We start from the raw sequence: 17,956 nt of genomic DNA, 5'->3' as shown, positions 1-17,956 counted from the left end.
TCAGCTGACAGTCTGATGGGAACTCCTTTGTAGGTGACTGTCTCCTTATCTCTTGCTGCTTCTAGAATCTCTCCTTCATTTTAATCTTGGATAAGGTAATTATGATGTGCCTTGGTGTGTTCCTCCTTGGGTCCAACTTCTTTGGGACTCTCTGAGCTTCCTGGACGTCCTGGAAGGCTATTTCCTTTGCCATATTGGGTAAGTTCTCCTTTATTATTTGTTGAAATAACTTTTCCACTTGTTGCTCTTCCTCTTCTCCTTCTGGTATCCCTATAATTCAGATGTTGGAACATTTAAAGATGTCCTGGAGGTTCCTAAGCCTCTCCTCATTTTTTTGAAGTCTTGTTTCTTCATTCTTTTCTGATTGTATGTTTTTTTCTTCCTTCTGGTCCACTCCATTGATTTGAGTCCCAGTTGTTTTATTTTTCCATCACTATTGGTTCCCTGTGCATTTTTCTTCATTTCACTTAGTGCAGTTTTCATTTTTTCATCTAACTTGTGACCAAAATCAACCAATTCTGTGAGCATCCTGGTCACCAGTACTTTGAACTGTGCATCTGACAGGTTGACTATCTCTTGGTCACTTAAAATTATTGGCTCTGGAGCTTTTATCTGTTCTTCTGTTTGAGCCAATTTTTTGGTGGGGGGTGTTCTGGTTGCACCTGTTACGTAGTGAGGGATGGAGCCTTAGGTGTTCACCAGGGCTGGGCAACCCAGTTGTTGGGTTGTGACACTGTATTTGGAGGTGGGGTCAGAGAGGGAACAATGGCACTTTCTCTGCTCTCTGTCAGATTTCAGTCCCCTCTGCTGCTTCCCACAAGAAAACTGGGCCCTTCTGGTGTTGGTTCCCGGGTGGGTGGGCTTGTGTACATTCTAGGACCCTGTGGGTCTCTCCAACGAACTCTCCTGTGAGGCTGGGAGTCTCTCCTGGCACCTCAACCTCCACAAGTGTTTTCAATCAGTGCTTTTAGGCTTTATTTCCCTGCACTGGGGCCCTGGGTTGTGCAAACTGTCTTGCTGCCCGTTTTCACCTGGTTTATCTGCATGTGAATGTGTGACTACAGACAGCCAGCTGCCTTGCATGCCTTACTGGGTCTGCTTGTTACCTTTCAGTGCCCTTGCCTGGGGTCTGCCACCAGGGTCTGCTAGCTTCCACCTGCGCCCTGTGTGCCTGGGTCTGCCAGTCACCACTTTTTCCTGCTGCAACCCCTCTCCACCAGCTGCTGACTCTGCCCCTCTTACCGGCCTGGATGAATGGTTGTCAGGACTTCCATACAGTTCAGTTTTCTGTCTGCTCTAGTTGTTTTCTTGTTTCTAAATTTTTGTTGTCCTTATTTTTGGTTGTGTGAGGAAGTACAGTGTGTCCACCTACGCCTTCATCTTGGCCAGAAGTCCTGATTCAAAATTTTAATGAAGCATGCATCTGGTATGTCTCAAGACATAAACAATTCAGGTTTTTTTTTTTTAACTCCAAAATAACTGTCTTACACGAGCAGAAATACTAGGATTCCAGGATTTTTGAAACAGCGTGGAATACCAAAGTAGTAGACCATTGAACATTGATATTGTAAATATTTTTTGTGCACAATAAGGAGCCAATAAAAATGTTTAAACAAAAATAACAAAGATATAAAATATAGACATACCTGTTAGTTGTAAGAGTTGTAGAGTGTTAAGCCCCCCTCCTTCTGCCAGGTCAGCAATTTTAGCATGAGTCACTGACAATGCTTGTTGGAAATTGATTAAGGAGGGAAGGAAAGATGGGAGAAAGGCAGGGAAGACATCTGTTGTTTCTCCCTCATCCATTTATATTTTCATTTTAAGTAAAAACAGCTCCCTGAATCTCCTTTGAAGAATTGCCTGCACTTCTGTAGCTCAAGTGGTTTTGTCACAGGTGGGCACAGGTAACCAGGTCCTTGGTGATCGGGACAAAGAATTGAACCAAACAACCCAGAGTTTATATCAGAGAACATGGGAGCAGGCCAACTCCAAGCAAAGATTGACCTCATGGGCTGGAGGGATTCTATTCTTATAGGGTGGATCCTCCTGGCTAGCTTTAAAGCTTCTGCACATGTGGTCTCCCATGATTTTCTCTGATTGGCCAATGGAGAAGGGTCACACAATGTTACTGAATGGAACCCCCCTTCTCCTAGGGTCCCTCTCTACTAGGTTTGCCTTGCCCACCACCAGGGAATTATAGCTCTCCATGTCAGAGATAGGTGAAAAGGAAAGGAATTATTTATTCAAAAGTTATACAGACTTAAGATTAATGACTTAATGTCTTCATTAAAATCCCAATGTCCCTTAAGACATCCACAAACACATGCAGTCCTTACTTCACCCCTTTGCCTGGTCTAGGGTACCATATCTCAGGAAAAGAAATGGAAGTCTGTGACTCAGGTTGCCCCTGGTTCTTCCCAGTAATATGTGCTGGGCTGGTAAGCCTCCCTCAGTTCCTAGAACCATCAGCTGTGTCGCCAGGATCTCCAGTTCCTAATCCAAACCTGAGTGGCACCTACTCATGGCCCACTAGCAAGAGTCCTTTCACCCCTTTCTTTCCCACAGAGTCTCTCCTGCAGTCTTCCAAACTTCTAAGAGAGATCTACATTGCTGCTACATCTTGCTTTCTGGCTTCCTAAGCTGTGTGACAAAGGGATACCCAAAGCCACATGGTTCCCCCCTGCTAAAGTCAAATGGTTCCTCTCTGCCAAAGCTGTGTGGTGCTTCTCATCATGGCTGCCACACTTGGGTTTAAATCCCAGCGCCAATCTTCCTCTGCAGCCCCATTTCCGACTCCTCCCACAATCAGCTATACTTGCCAGCATTCCTGTATTTTTCCAGCTTTTCTGGGCTGCCATAGTAAGTCCGGACAGGCGTGGCCCTGTGCTGTGGAGCCAATCATCTCCAAGTTCTTACACAGGCTCTGTAACCAGGGGGTTGCCCCCAGTTACATCCTGGGTGGAAGTCACTCCCATTTCCCTGACTCAAAGCATGGCCACAACAATTTAACTTATCTATGAAACCAGTTAAAGGTTATAGATATGTTAAATGACTATTCTAGAGGTTGTCTGTAAAACTGTTGCTATGCAAAACAACTCAATGGTCCCGCTCCATGTGTCCCATCCCCCAGTTCAGACTTGTGGGGGTGAGGATATCCCATATTTTTAATATTTCTTGGACACCCTGAGTTCTGGACCCCATTACAAATCCTGCCTTTGGGGGCCCCCTGGCTGCACCCTCTTTAAAATCCCCCTTTCAGATATACAACCCCTTTATAATCATATAAAGGACAATGGGCAAAAGTCTCATCTTCTTGAAGCTACTTCTGGCTGGACATGGATATTATCTTACCTCCCCTTGGGCCAGGGGTTTCCTGAAAGAGTGGGGGGCAGCATAGAGGGTGTCCTTCCTGTAAGGGGGAGGACCTTACAGAATCCAAGTCACTGGGCTGTCATCGGGAACTTGCAGGCTCGATGTCCAAAAGCTGGCATTAATGGACATTTGGCATCCTTGTCGTATTCTAGAGGAGACAGATTTGGCAAGAGAGTCGGAGGCACAATGAAATCATGACCACTAAATGATGAAGGCAGGGACTTAGGTAAAGAATGACTTGTCTGGAGGAAGGTGTATAAGCCATGTTACACCTATCCAAAGCCCTTTTTTCCCACCATACTTAGCTCAGGCTAAGGGGAATATTTTAGGGTTTCCTGCCTTTCAGATTCCTGGGCCTTTTCTGTCCAAGCAATTAGGACAGAAAAGGGAAAATCAGTTCTAAAGTGAAGCCCACAGACTGCCCCAACCTTTCACTAACCCAACCACTTAGTTCAGCCAAACCATTGAGTCTCAGGGGGTGATGATGAAGATGGGCTCCTCAAGTGAGGTCTATATTGCAACCAGTTACTTAGGTAATGAGGTCATGGGCATACACCCTATGAAAACAGGAGGAAGAACACAAATGTTAATTCACAAAACAATTTCCAAGCCAGTCTCTGCCTGTGAGACTGTCTTTTGGGAAGACATCCAGTTGCAAGGCCTTTGCTGCAATGACATTTAACAATGGCAATTTGACAGGTCCTTTGTGCCTGAGAATTGAACATTTTTGGTGATATTACAAACCAGTTTCAACTTTCAAATGAAACCAAACTTTCAAGACAATTAGCTGCACCATTCCGATGTCCAATACTAAGCATTGTGATTTTCCTTGAACCATGATTTTTCTCCTTAAAAAATCACCCTCATTGTCACTGAAGGGACTACATTGAGTCCAGCTTTTAATTTTGCCTGTTCATTTGCATAAACACACCAAGAGCAGCCTGGATCACCTATGATCTTTAAGTCCGCTTTGCTGGAACTCACATGGGGAACCTTTAGATTGACTTTTTGGTCCACCCCTTGTGGCACAGAAGGAGAGCCACACATCTGCCATCTGGCTTCACCTGCACCAGTTGTTTCACTCAAGTCCTTGAGGTTTCCATTGTGCCTGCAGTTTCCTTTTTTAGCCACCTTTCAGGAAAGCAACCTTCATTCCTTCCCTGGAAAGACTTCCATGAACCGTACAACCCATTAAGGTACCAGGCTCTTTCTGCTGGGCTTTTGCTAGCTTCATAAGTCAATCCCAGTTCCTCAGGGCTTTGTGGTGATGACCAGAATCCAGACATGCCTCCTTCAGGTGTGACATTCCAGTCAAAATCTTGGTTAACACAACCATCACCAATGACTGGTCTTATTGGCTTTATGCAAAGAAATCTTATGTCACCCCTCGCTCCTTCAGAATGCCAAGTTCTGGAGGTATCAGGTAGGGAGAAAATTACAAAGCATGAAGGAAAATCCTTTTCCTTCTGATATCTACCAATATTGTAACTCCATGTCTTATACCTGCCATTACTAACACCACATAATTTCTTTCCAAAACTTTCACATTTCCATTTATCTTTACAGCTTCCCACAGACCTTCTGCAAACATTCAGAATGTTTCTTCCCACAGACATTCTTCCCACAGAATGTCTGCAGACATTCAGAAACCTTCTACAGCCTTTTTTACCCATCTAGATTTAACCATAATTCACTTTTAATCCCTCTTCCTTTCCCACACTGGGAAGGACTATACTTAAACTCAGTATCTGGCAGCTAAAAGTCCCTAGCACTATAGGCACTTTCCACTAAAAGTCCCTAGATTGTCAGGGACATCCTGCAGCTTTCTGAAGCTTAGACCTTGCAAACCCCCTATAAATCAGATGGTCACCCTTGGACCCCAGTTCATGACCTTCAGAACCAGACCCATCCCTATCAGAACCAGTTGCATGGAGAACCTGAGTGGTTCAGTGCCCACACAGCAGAAACACACAGTACATAATCTAAAGAGAACCCTTAGCCCACCACCTTGCCCAGTTCCAAGATGATGGGACTCTCAGATGACCCATCATCCAAGATGGCAGTGCCCATGCACACTGGGTCATCCAAGACGGCAACATGCATGCTTGAATCTATCCTCCATGGTGGGGCACTCATGTGGCTCATCATCCATTTTACCCAAAATGGCAGCCCACCCACATGGCTTGCTGGCCAGTCCCCAACATACATGCAGGCTCAGCTTAAAGAGCCTAGGGGTTCTGGGTATGCAGCTGGTCTGCATATTTACAGGCCTCCTCCCAGATCCACTGTTTCTCATCTGCGAAACAGCAGGTGGTCAGAATTATGTACAAATCCCTCCATGGCATACTAAAAGCTAAAGTACGAGTCTGGAAATTACTAGTGAAACGTGAAAGATTCTCTGAAAAACTCCCTAGCCTGTCTTTACATTGTTGTAAATCAGTTATAGAGAAGGGCACTTGTACCCATAGTGCCTTCTGTGCCTGCTACCTCCCTCAAGAGTAGGAGTGGTAGGGAGATAAGGAGCGTCACTCCTAGTATGTCCTTTGGGGCTGAGTTTTTCCTCAGCCAGTAGCTTTAGGTTGTTCATAGCATAAGATGGTGGAGAGGTCACTCCCTTTAAGGTAGGACAGAGACTTCAGAACTCTGGGGTCCCCTTAATCTCCCTTGAGAGAGAGGTGGGGAACCTAAGAAGTTACCCTAAGGAGGGTAACTTCTAATTGATCAACACTTGGGTCTGTAGGTTCTGTCAGGGTGGAGCTGGAGCAAAATGAGGGATTTGGGTACAGATCCATAAATACCATAAATACCTGCACATAAGGAATTCCAGACTGTTTGCCTTCCTTCCAGCAGAATAGATCTAACTGTGGGATAGTATTATAATTCCTGTTCCCATTTGTAGGCCATATTTCTCCATCCTCTAATATATATTGGGGCCAAACAGTGTTACAAAAGAAAACTAATCTCTTCCTTTTTAAATTTTTAGGGTCAAATTTTCCCAATTGCTAGGAATGCAACCCAATGGTGATTTGGAAGGGATGGAAAGTGTGGTTCCCATCTCAACTGTGGTGATCCTAAAGAGAAGGGAAAAAAAACACAAAAATACTCCTTTGCAATCTAGATGCATCCCTCTTTGCTTGCCTTGGGAGCTTTCCTAGTGAGCCACAGAGCATCCCCTAGGATCCCACCCACCTACCAGACATCTATGGAAAGATCATCAGTGATCTTCAGCAGACAGAAATCTAAAAGACTAGAGAGGATCACCACAGTCTATTTCTGTTTCTCTTCTTTTTTGTTTAATTCAAAGGTTTTGAGTTCCCTGGACACCATTTGCATAATTCATGGTCTTACTGAGTGTCCAGGCTGCAAAGAACTATTGGGAAGGAACAAGTCCAGCACTCTTGAGCAATTGCCTATAATCCTAACAACCCCAGACCCACTGCTCTACCCTGGTGGTCTGAGTACATTTCCATTTCTGTATTCTCCACCTACAGAGACCCTCATTTTCCTGTAAGCCTTCAGGTCTGGGGCAAAGGAAGTGTCTCACTAGTAAAATAGTTTCTGGCCCCATAAACCACCAAGATGATCTTATTATAAAATGGCTCTTCCAAATCACAAAGAAGACCCTCAGATATTCTATCTAATTTTCCAGAGCTTTAAGAAATTGTACCTGAGTCTGAAATTTCCCCAGAAGGGACCTCAAGCTTCTAAAGCACCCCCTTTCATACTGGAGGTGGATCTCATAGAGGGATGATGGACTGAGAGGGGAAATTAAAATACCCCTATAGGGGCAAGTAAACCACCTTAGAATTCCAAATTCAATTAATTGGGTAAGAGTGGCTCCACATGGCCATTCCAGTAACAAATGACCAGCAGGTGCCAGTTAAGCAGTTGTGGTCTGCAGTATTGCTGCTTACAATGATAGTATATACATGCCAAAGATGGGAGTGACACATTCATGCAACTATACTTAGCTATGGGACTATTAGTGACCCTGAGATAGATATTCTGGGTACAAAGACAGCAGGAACCCTTCCTACACAAAAGGCAAGTGGAGTACAAGTACAGGTATAAAGGCCAAAAGTCAGCTGGGAAGGACAAGCATAAAAGACTATCTGTTGGCCTGATGAGGAGACTGCAAAAGGAAGTCATAGCTCAGGTGAGGTGGTGACTGATATCCCATGTGGAAGGTCAAACTATGCCTATGAGGGAGCGGCCATGGGGTGAGGCAGTGTCTTGTGGCTTTCACAGTGTGCCCGATCTGTGTGCGGACATTTTCTTGCACCTGGTGGGGGCTAAGGCTAACCCCATTCCTCACCCAGGTTATCCTATCATGGGTGTCTTCAAGTGGAAGGTGCCCTTGTGGCTTTTAACTGCCCAACCCATGCCCACAATTTAGAATCCAACCTTCCATCAGGGAACATCAGACTCACCAAAATGGAATAGGTGGCAATGGAAAGGGGCATCCCTGGGTGTCAAAGCAGCAAAGGGGGCTTACCACTCCAGCATCTTCTCCTAGCTGGCTTGCCAAAAACTGTCACAGGTGGGCACAGGTAACCAGGTTCTTCATGATTGCAGACAAAGAATTGAACTGAACACACAGAGTTTATAGCATAAAGAGAGAGAGCAGATTTATTAAGCGATAGTACACTCCAAAGAACATGGGAGCGGGCCAACTCTGAGCAGAGATTGATCTCATGGGCTGGAGGGATTCTATTTTTATAGGGCAGACCTTTCCTGGCTAGTTTTTGTGGGCTTTTATTGGGTTTAATATGCATAGGAATACAAGTAAAGCTCATCAGTCATTGTCAGGCAGTTATCTATTGTCAAGCAATAGATAACATTTAAAGAACTAAGAAGGCTTATTCTGAGTCAGGGTCAGTTAGCTAAAGGGCTATAAAACTTTGGGAAACAAATTTGAATCCTTATCATTTAAATTGAGGGTGTTCTTAGCAAAGCAGGTTTCACAGGATTTTATGCATTCCTTCTTAGCCCTGATTGCCCCAGGGAACCTGCTCTTTCCAGCACAGGGCTGCACCACCCTCTGTCATTGTTTCAGGCTTAAGTCAGGCAGGGGAAGTAAGGCAGTCAAGAGATTAGGAGACTTCTTACAGACAGAATGAGGACTCAGGCTATGTCAAAGCCGAGGGGCAAGGATCCATCACCCCCTTTTTCTATAGCCCCTCCAAAGTCCTTCCCTGAGGGCACCTTCGTGACCATGCCTGTCTTAGGTCATCCCTCCCTTGAGGAATCTTATGGGTCATTGGCTAACCAGTCATCTACCAGGGGCCAAACAGGGTGAAGTTAAAGGAGGCAGAGGTGGTGCTCCTACAAGGAAGACAAGCTTTGTCTCCTTAATGGCTTATGATCCCAAGGTCTCTCACTCAGCCTTAGCCATGGGGGGTTACAGCTTCTGAAACCAGGCAGGGCAGTTCCAAACATTTCCCCCTTTTTTGTTTGTGAAATCAATTGTAGTTGTTAAGCCTGTGAAACCTACTATTTGCTGCTCCTGAATGTGATCTCAAGAAAACAACCTCCATATACATTGTAAAGCACAAATAAGGATTAAGACAAGGAGGCACCCAAGGGCTGCCATGACCCAAACTCGTAAATTCAGTCCATCAAACCAATTCTTAGGGTTCAGCCATTGTAGATTATACTGGATTATACTAGAACACCTTCTGTTCAGTAAGGTGTTTGATGTCACTGAGCTGCTGGTGGAGCTCAAGCTAGACCTGATCAATTTGTCCTTTGAGATTGGTAGAGAACTTACTGTAGAGGTTATGGTGAGTATCTGCTCAGGAATGCTGACTGGAATTCCACTTCAGGGGGGTGACACACAGCCTAGAGAAGTCTGGATTGGGAGAGTCCAGTGGAGTGGATGTGGGTCACCACCAGGGAAGTCTTTCTGTGATATGGCTTTACCCTCTTCAATGCCAGCTCCAAAGGTCCTTCTGGAGAGGAAACACAAGCATACTCTCTTCCCCAAGTTAATAGCTCAACTAGGCCTTCCCATTTTCCTTCCCCTAATGGGTCTTTGTATAAGACTAAAGGGTATGGGCCTATAGGCCTGTTTTGTACAAAGTGTTTATCTATGGGTGACTTCAGATTATCATCACAATTCAAAAAAATTGTATGTATATATTGCTAGCATGGTTAAATTCCTGGGGGATGTTTCCTGACTCCCCCTTTTTTTGTTTATTTAATAATGTTTTAAAGGTTTGGTGAGCTCTTTCAACAGTTGCCTGCCCTGTAGGGTTATAAGATAGGGGTTATCTGTTTTATACCGAATTCCCCATTTTTCTAAGAAAGCCTGAGTGGCTTATGTAATATATCCTGGGCCATTATCAGTCTTGATTTCTTGTGGACAGCCTAGGTGGCTGGAGGCCTCGAGCCAATGAGATCTAACATTCTTTGCTGATTCCCCAGTGATGGGAGGGGCCTATAGAACACCTGAGTAAGTGTCTGCTTGGAAAGACAGGCCCCCTGCTGTTTTTGCAAGCTGCAATGAGTTTGAGCAGGGAGTTAATTACCCTATTATTTTCAGTACCTGGTAGTTCCTAGGTCTAGAATGTGTAGTGTTTCAAACACTTGGATACTTATTATTCCTCTTATTTCCTTTCTATTTCTATTGTCCATGCCAAACATGAATGTGGTATCTATCTTTTTCCTCTATTCCTTCTTACCCTCATCCTCCACAATCCTACACTTTCCTTCACTTTCTTAATTCTTTCCTTACAGGCCATCTGTGACTTACTTGAACTTTCTACAACATTCATAATCCACATAACATTTCAAAATAAGCATAACAAGTCTTTTAAAACTTAATCTCGAATAGATTGCCAAATGTTTGACTTAAGGGGTATATTATGGAATGAAGAGAGAGAATAACATCCATTTGCCAAATCATTTGAGTTTGCAACCCTCTAGGGTTAATGCCAAGACTAGGGGGAACTTTCAAAAGTGCTTGACAATCTGGACATTTTCTGATAGTCTGTTTTGCTTGGACCCATGGAATACTAAATTCTTTACGTAGGTCCTGACTATTTTGGTGAATAAATTGATGATATATTACTACAGATTGAAAGGTATCTGCTAGGCTGACAATGGCATCTGTCATAGATCTGGGCAAGCCCAAATGAGATTGGATATGGGTAACAAATAAGGGATGCTTCCTTTTATCTAAGAGACTTTGCAGGGTTAGAAATAGACAGTAACTGAGGCTCAACAGACCCTTTTAATAGAGCCTGATCTATATGAAGGAGTGTATATACAGTATAACTAGAGTCACAAACTAAGTGAAGAGGCTATTTGGGCCAATGCTGGAGGGCAAGAATAGCCCCTGAAATTTCTGCCCACTGTGTGGAAGAGTGCCATCTGGAAATAAAATGTTTCCACTTATCTCCTTCTTTCCAGGTGATAGCAGCTTTACCTGTTTTTCCCCAGCCACCAAAAAAGATGGTTCTAGCTTTATGAATAGGAGTGGCACTGAATTTTTCCCCTATGTGGATATTAAGAGTGGGGAGGTTTTGGAGAAGTTTATCAGAAGGTAAATGAATATTAAGATCCTCTAGAATATCAGCAACTGCACACTAAAATTCTAAAGATTGACTATAAAGTTGTTGTAGATACACTTGGGTGAGTGAAACATGTGTAACAGCTGAGTCATGGCCAAAAAGTTGAGTTACTCTATCACGGCCTTTGATAATAAGCTGACATAGTATAGGGAACCAAACTGCCTGGCAATGGCAAATGTAGCCCAGCCCTGTTGGAAAGCCCATAGGTGTGTGTCGGCATGCAGGATGCCAAACCCATGGATCCACTTTCTCATGGGAAACCAGGCCTGTGTGATACTTAGGCTGCTTTGAGGCTTGCTTTTGCTAAAACTCCCTCACCCTGAGTTGAAGCAGAAGATGCTTACTGCATATCTTTAAAGTAACTTCCTAAAGGCTGTGCTAATTCTTCCAAGGACTGAAGTGTAATCAGACTAATTTCTCTTATTGTTCCCTTGCATTTGCAACATTTTTTCCTTGTTAATCTGTAAGAAGTTATCAGTAACATTCTTTCCTTTGTTATCTGTAAAAAGTAATCACCTAAAAGCAAACCTAAGCATAATGGATGAGAACCTTCTTTGGTGTATACTCTTAGAAAGCCAATAAAAGTTTGTCAAGGCAAGGGTTGTTGGAGTCTGCCCTGCCTGGTCTCAGGAAACTGTAACCCCCCGTGACTTAGGCTGAGTGAGAGACCTCTGAACCGGGAGCCACTAACAAGACAAAACTTATTTCCCTGGCATGAATGCTGCCTGTTCTGTGCCTGGCCGCCTATGCTTGATCAGTTAGCCAATGACGGGTAAGATTTCCCATGGGGGGAATCGCCTAAGACAGGCATGATCACGAGGAGGCCTCAGGGGAGAGACTTGAGGCTGTGGAAATGAAGAGGTGATGGACATCAACCCCTAGCCCCTTGGCCTTGTCAAAGCCTGAGTCCTTGTTTTTAGCTGTGAGAAATCCAAGTCTCCTGGTTGCCTTTATCTCCTCTTCCCAACTCAGGCCTGTGGAAATAATAGGGGCAGTGCAGTCCAGACCAGAGTTGGCAGACCTCTGGGATAATCAGGCCTGGGAAATAGGGTATGCAAGATCCTGTGAGATCTGCTTGCTGGAGGATGTTATTAAATTAGAATGTGAAAGCATAAGCAGGAAACAAAACTAGCTTTTAGGTCCTGTAGTCCTTTTAAGTGATAAAACCCCAAACTTTGCCCAGAATCCCTGTGGGAGTTCTGTCAGCACCTTTGAAAGTTACCTATTCCTTTTGATCTTTGCTGCCAGACTGTGAATCCAGAAACTGAGTCTGTATTCTTAATAAAAAGCCTTCTCAGGTGGGGGCTCAGCACACTCTCCACTAGAGAGAATGGCCATTTCGTTCCTATTTCCCCACAGGACCCTGTTGTCTCTGTGTATGTTTTTCTCATGTTTCAACGAGCCATCTTCAGCGTTACATGATCACTGCAGGCCAGTGGTCATGTTAAAGGGTCAAGATCCTCTCCCCTTGAAAAATTGGTCATGCCATCCCTTTTTCTCCACAGGACTTTGGTAGTTCATGTGAATTTGTTTTGTCTCATCCACAACACCATGGACACTGCTAGCCAGAGTACATATCAACATAGCGCAGTAATATAGGTAGTAATAGTGAGCTGGGGTTGATGGAATAAAAATAACCATTCAATTATTTCTAAATTAGGTGACAACTGTCCTATTAAGCCAGTAGGCATCCTCTGTGTGGGGAAGCAAAAAAGTCTGACAGGTAATTGTTGTTTTACCTTAGTGAGCTGCCTGAAAAAAAGGTATTGGTTAACTAAATCTAATTCCTGTCTACCCTAATCACTTAAGGATCTAGGAGAATTTAGGACTGAATCTGGATAGTGGCCCCTAAGGAATAGGTGGCAGGGTGATTTGTATTCCACACAGAGTGAGGAGGTCCCTGCCCCAGATGTTAAGAAAGGCAAGAAGGATGTAAGGCTGAATTCATCCAACTTGCCCATCTGGACCAAAATATTTAAGAGTCCACATACTTTTGCAGGGCTGAGAAATACCTCCTATCCCAGATATAGAAATGCAAACAAAATAGAAATCCCTTTCTGGAAATTAAACATGCCCGCATCCTCCCAAAGTGCAGGGGCTGCTGTCCCTTACCTCAGAGATGACCTGCTGGAACCCCCCTCCATGATGTGCTGTCTGTTCTGTGCCAATTCTAAGTCTGCTGGGGAACACTGGCCCAGGCAAGGTGCTGTGCAGAACCTCAGCCCCAGGGACTGACCCAGCAGGTTGGGACCTGTGCTAGGTGCTGGGTTAGGGGAAAGGTTGCTGCCAAGTGCACAGGGAGGAGGGGAGGTGAGGAGGACCAACACCCATTCCACCGCTGCTGCCTGTCCCCAGTGGAGAGATCTGGCCCTGCTGTGCTGTGAGCATGCATGCACCAGTGCTTACCAGGCATGGCTGTGATGCCTGCCGCAGCTGGAGTGACCCATGGGAAGAGCCTGGCTGGTGTCCAGAGTTGCTGCCACTGCCATTCCATAGATTCCTTCTCTTTTTGTCTAAGCTTTCTTGATTATGAGTGCTTCTCTGCCCTACTTTTTCCCACACTTCCAAATGTAATAATCCCTTATCTGGGAGACATTCAGCAGCCTTAAAAAGCTTCTGAATTAGCCTAAAACATTGCTCCTGTTCCTTAGAGAGCCTGTTCCCCATGGTTGAGAATTTTTAGAAATCTTTAAAGAAATTCCTCAACAAATAAGTTAAAATCCCTCCCACCACAAGTGCCGCAATCACGAAACCAGTTTCAATTTCGCTTTCACTCCATCTGCACCCTCAGATCCTGTTTCTTGCTAGTAAAGAGAGCGTAGTGGATCAAAATATGCCGCTGGTGGAAGACCGTCAGGGAGGATTGCTGGATATTCTGGGTACTCTGACCCCGCTTATGTATCTCAGTTTACCTGTGCCCACCTGTGACAGTTTGGGTGGGTTTCACTTCCCCTTCAGTTCCAGGGATGGTAGGAAGTGATTTATTCAGGATTTAAGCACATGTCTCAAATCTGTCAAATGATTCTGAGACCAGGTTTTCTGTTTCTATAAGGGGAAAGAAGCTCTTTGTTTCCAGTTAAACTGAGGGATGAGGAGCATAAAACTGCTACAGCCACCATGTGACACAAGGGCAGGCTAGGAGTCACCAGATAAAGTTTGAGGCTAGAGTTCTGGTCAAGATGGAGGCATAGGTACAAACCCTTTGCTTCCTCTCACAACCAAAAGGAGGATAACAACAAACCTAAAATCAATAAACAACCAGAAGCACCAGAAAATCAAACTGGATGGAACTTGGACAACCAAGGAATTAAAAAAAAAATCAACCAGAACAACCATACAGATAAGGCAAACCCCACAGGGTTGGCAACTCAAAAACCGCAGTGAGGTGGCTGAGGGGTAGGGCTGACTACCTAGCTTGGCGGAACTGCATGGGAAGGACTGACTTCAGGGGAAAACTGAGACTCAGAGCTGACTGTGGGCTATGTCTGGGGTTGCTGTGGTGGGAGGTACTTCCAGTCTGACTCAAGAGTCTGTTGGAAAGTGCACTAGAGATGAGCAGGAGAGCTGCATTGCTCCCTCTCTGGCCCCTCCCCCACAGGCAGCACAGCAAGGAGGGTTGCCCTGCCCAGGTGAATACCTAAGGCCCTGCCTCTTACAATTTACCCAGTGCTCCAAGACAAAGAAATATGGCCCAAATGAAAGAACACAGCAAAACCTCAGAACTAAATGATGAGGACATAGCCGACCTAACTAAGGGAGAATTTAAAGCCCTGGTAATCAAAATGCTCACAGAACTGATTGAGCTTGGTCAAAAAATAAAAGAACAAATGAAAGATACCCAAATTGAAATAAAGCAAAATATTCAGGAACCAACAGTGACAAGAGGAAATCAGGATTCAAATCAATGACTTGGAAGAAAAGGAAGAAATAAATATCCAACTGGATCAGAACAAAGAAACAAAATCAAAAAAAAAAGAAGAAGAAGAAGAAGAGAGGATGAGGAATCTCTGGGAGAACCTGAAACATTCCAATATCCAAATTATAGGGGTCTCAGAAGGAGAAGAGCAACAGCAAGAAATTGAAAACTGGAGGACTTCCAGCCAAGATGCAGGAGTAGGTAGAAACACTGTGCCTTCTTGCACAACCAGAAAAAAGACAACAAAAATTTAAAAACAAGAAAACAACCAGTACTGACAAAAAAATTGAACTGTATGGAAGTCCGACAACCAAAGATTAAAGTAGACACATTCATCTAGACTGGTAGGAGGGATGGAGTTGGGTGGAAGGACTAAGAGGAGTTGCAGCAAAAAAAGTGGTAGCTGATGAACTCTAGGTGCTCGGGGTGGCAGCAGGTGCACCCAGCAAGGTGGTGGATCATAGAGGGGTGCGGCACACAAGGCAGCTGGCAGATCAGGTGGTCCCACATTCACGCACAGATAAACAAGGCAAAACTGGGGAGCGACACAAACTGCACAACCCAGGTCCCCAGCACCAGGAAATAAAACCTCAAAACACCGATTGAAAACACCTGTGGGGGTTGAGGTGATAGGAGAGACTCCCAGCCTCACAGGAGAGTTTGTTGGAGAGACCCACAGGGTCCTAGAACATACACAGGCCCACCCACCTGGAAATCAGCACCCAAAGGACCCAGGTTGCTTGGGGAAAGCAGATGAAGTGACTGAATCTGGAAGAGAGTGGAGCAAGCACCATTGTTCCCTCTCAGACCCCTCCCTGACATATAGTGTCACAACACAGCGATGTGGGTTACTCAGCATGGGTAAGCACCTAAGGTTCCGCCCCTTACTACGTAACAGGCATGTCAAGACAAAAAAAAAAAAAGTCCCAAATGAAAGAATAGATCAAAGCCCCAGAAAAAAGACAACTAAGTGACAAAGAGATAGCTAACCTATCAGATGCACAGTTCAAAGCACTGGTGATCAGGATGCTCACAGAATTGGTTGAATTTGGTCACAAATTAAATGAAAAAAGGAAGGCTATGCTAAGTGAAATAAAGGAAAATGCACAGGGAACCAATAGTGATGGGAGGAAACTGGGACTCAAATCAATGGAGAGAACCAGAAGGAAGAAAGAAACAATCAAACAGAAAAGAATTTTTTTTAAAAAAGAGAAGAGGCTTAGGAACCTCCAGGACATCCTTAAACATTCCAACATCTGAATTATAGGGATACCAGAAGGAGAAGAGGAAGAGCAACAAGTGGAAAAGTTATTTCAACAAATAATAAAGGAGAACTTACCCAATCTGGCAAAAGAAATAGACTGCCAGGAAATCCAGGAAGCTCAGAGAGTCCCAAAGAAGTTGGATCCAAGAGGAACACACCAAGGTACATCATAATTACATTAGCCAAGGTTAAAATGAAGGAGAGAATTCTAGAAGCAAGAGATAAGGAGACAGTCACCTACAAAGAAGTTCCCATTAGGCTATCAGCTGATTTCTCAAAAAAGATCTTACAGGCAAGAAGGAGCTGGAAAGAAGTATTCCAAGTCATGAAAGGCAAGGACCTATATCCAAGATGGCTCTATCCAGCAAAGCCTTCATTTATAATGGAAGGGCAGGTCAAGTGCTTCCCAGATAATGTCAAGTTAAAGGAGTTCATCATCACCAAGCTCTTACTATATGAAACTCTAAAGGGGCTTATCTAAGAAAAAGAAGATAAAAATATGAACAGTAAAATGACAACAAACTCAAAACTATCAATAAATGAATGTAAAAGAAAAGAAAAACAACAAAAACAAAAACTAAACAAACAGCCAGAACAGGAACAGAATCAGAGAAATGGACATTACACAGAGGGAGTTCAGTGGGAAGGGGGAAGGGAGAAATAAGGGGGAAAGGTACAGGGAAGAAGAAGCATAATTAGTAGGCATAAAATAGATGGGGAAAGAGAAAAAAATAGTATAGGAAACAGAGGACTCTAAGAACTTATATGCACAACCCATAGACATGAACTAAGGGGAGAAATGCTGGAGGATTGGGGGCCAGGGTGGAGGGGGGATAAAGAGGGAAAATTGGGGAAAATGTAATAGCATAATCAATAAAAAATACTTTAAAAAAGAAAGAAAAACAAAAAGTTTGGGGCTAAAGACAACAGAATGAAAGGTGGAGTTGGAGGCTACAAAAGAAACCAGAAACTACTAGCATTATCTGAACCTCTACCAGTTAAGCCGCAGGCAGTTCAAAAATTTCCTTGTTTTCTTTTCTTTTCTTTTTTAAATTGAACTTAGTGGATGACATAGGTTAATAAGATGATATAAGTTTCAGGTTTAAAATTCTATAATATGTCATCTGTATATTGTATTGTGAACATCACTACCCCAAGTCACATTTCCTTCCATCACCATTTATCCCAGCTTTACCCTCTTCTGTCTGCTCCCAACCTCCCTCCACCCCCTTTCCCTCTGGTAATTACCATACTGCTGTTTGTCTATGAGGGGTTTTTCTTGGCTTAATCCCTTCACCTTTTTAACCCAGGGAGCCAAATCCCTTCTCCTCTGAAAGTTGTCAGTCTTTGCTCTGCAACTATGAGTCTGTTTCTGTTTGGAGTGTTAGTTTATGTCCCCTGAATTCCACATATAAGTGTGAGGTGACAACACATTGTGGTTTTAATTTGCATTTCCCTGATTAGTGATGTCCAGCATCTTCTCACATGTGTATTGGCCATCCTATGTCCTCTTTGAAGAAGTGTCTATTTAGGTCCTTTGCTCATTTCTTAATTGGATTGTTTGTTTTTTTGGTGTTGAGTTTTATAAGTTCTATAAAAATTTTGGATATTAACCCCTTATCAGATGTATTATTGGTGAATATGTACTCCTATTCAGTGGTTTGTCTGTTCACTTTATTGATAGTTTCATTTGCTGTGCAAAAGCATTTTAGTTTAATGTAGTCCCATTTATTTATTTTTTCTTTTGTTTCCCTTGCCAGAACAGATAGAGCAGAAAAAAAATACTGCTACAAGAATGTCCAAGGTTTTACTGCCTGTGTTTTCTTCAAG

General features: G+C 43.8%; 2 long non-coding RNA genes across 2 annotated transcripts; one reads left to right on the top strand and one right to left on the bottom strand.

Moving 5' to 3' along the window:
- Positions 1 to 3,128: 3,128 nt before the first annotated feature.
- On the top strand, positions 3,129 to 15,691 carry LOC118498135. The gene is made up of 3 exons (XR_004900657.1): positions 3,129 to 3,139; positions 7,724 to 7,731; positions 15,509 to 15,691. It is a non-coding gene; the product is annotated as an uncharacterized LOC118498135 (long non-coding RNA).
- LOC118498134 lies at positions 4,996 to 6,161 on the bottom strand. Its single transcript, XR_004900656.1, has 3 exons — positions 6,084 to 6,161; positions 5,902 to 5,903; positions 4,996 to 5,152 (listed from the first exon to the last, which is right to left on the bottom strand). It is a non-coding gene; the product is annotated as an uncharacterized LOC118498134 (long non-coding RNA).
- Positions 15,692 to 17,956: the final 2,265 nt, after the last annotated feature.

This window comes from Phyllostomus discolor, chromosome 14 (assembly GCF_004126475.2).
Source record: "Phyllostomus discolor isolate MPI-MPIP mPhyDis1 chromosome 14, mPhyDis1.pri.v3, whole genome shotgun sequence".
NCBI classification, from domain to species: Eukaryota; Metazoa; Chordata; class Mammalia; order Chiroptera; family Phyllostomidae; genus Phyllostomus; species Phyllostomus discolor.
The sequence above is the reverse complement of the archived record's forward strand: the minus strand, read 5'-3'. Positions and strand labels throughout refer to the sequence as shown.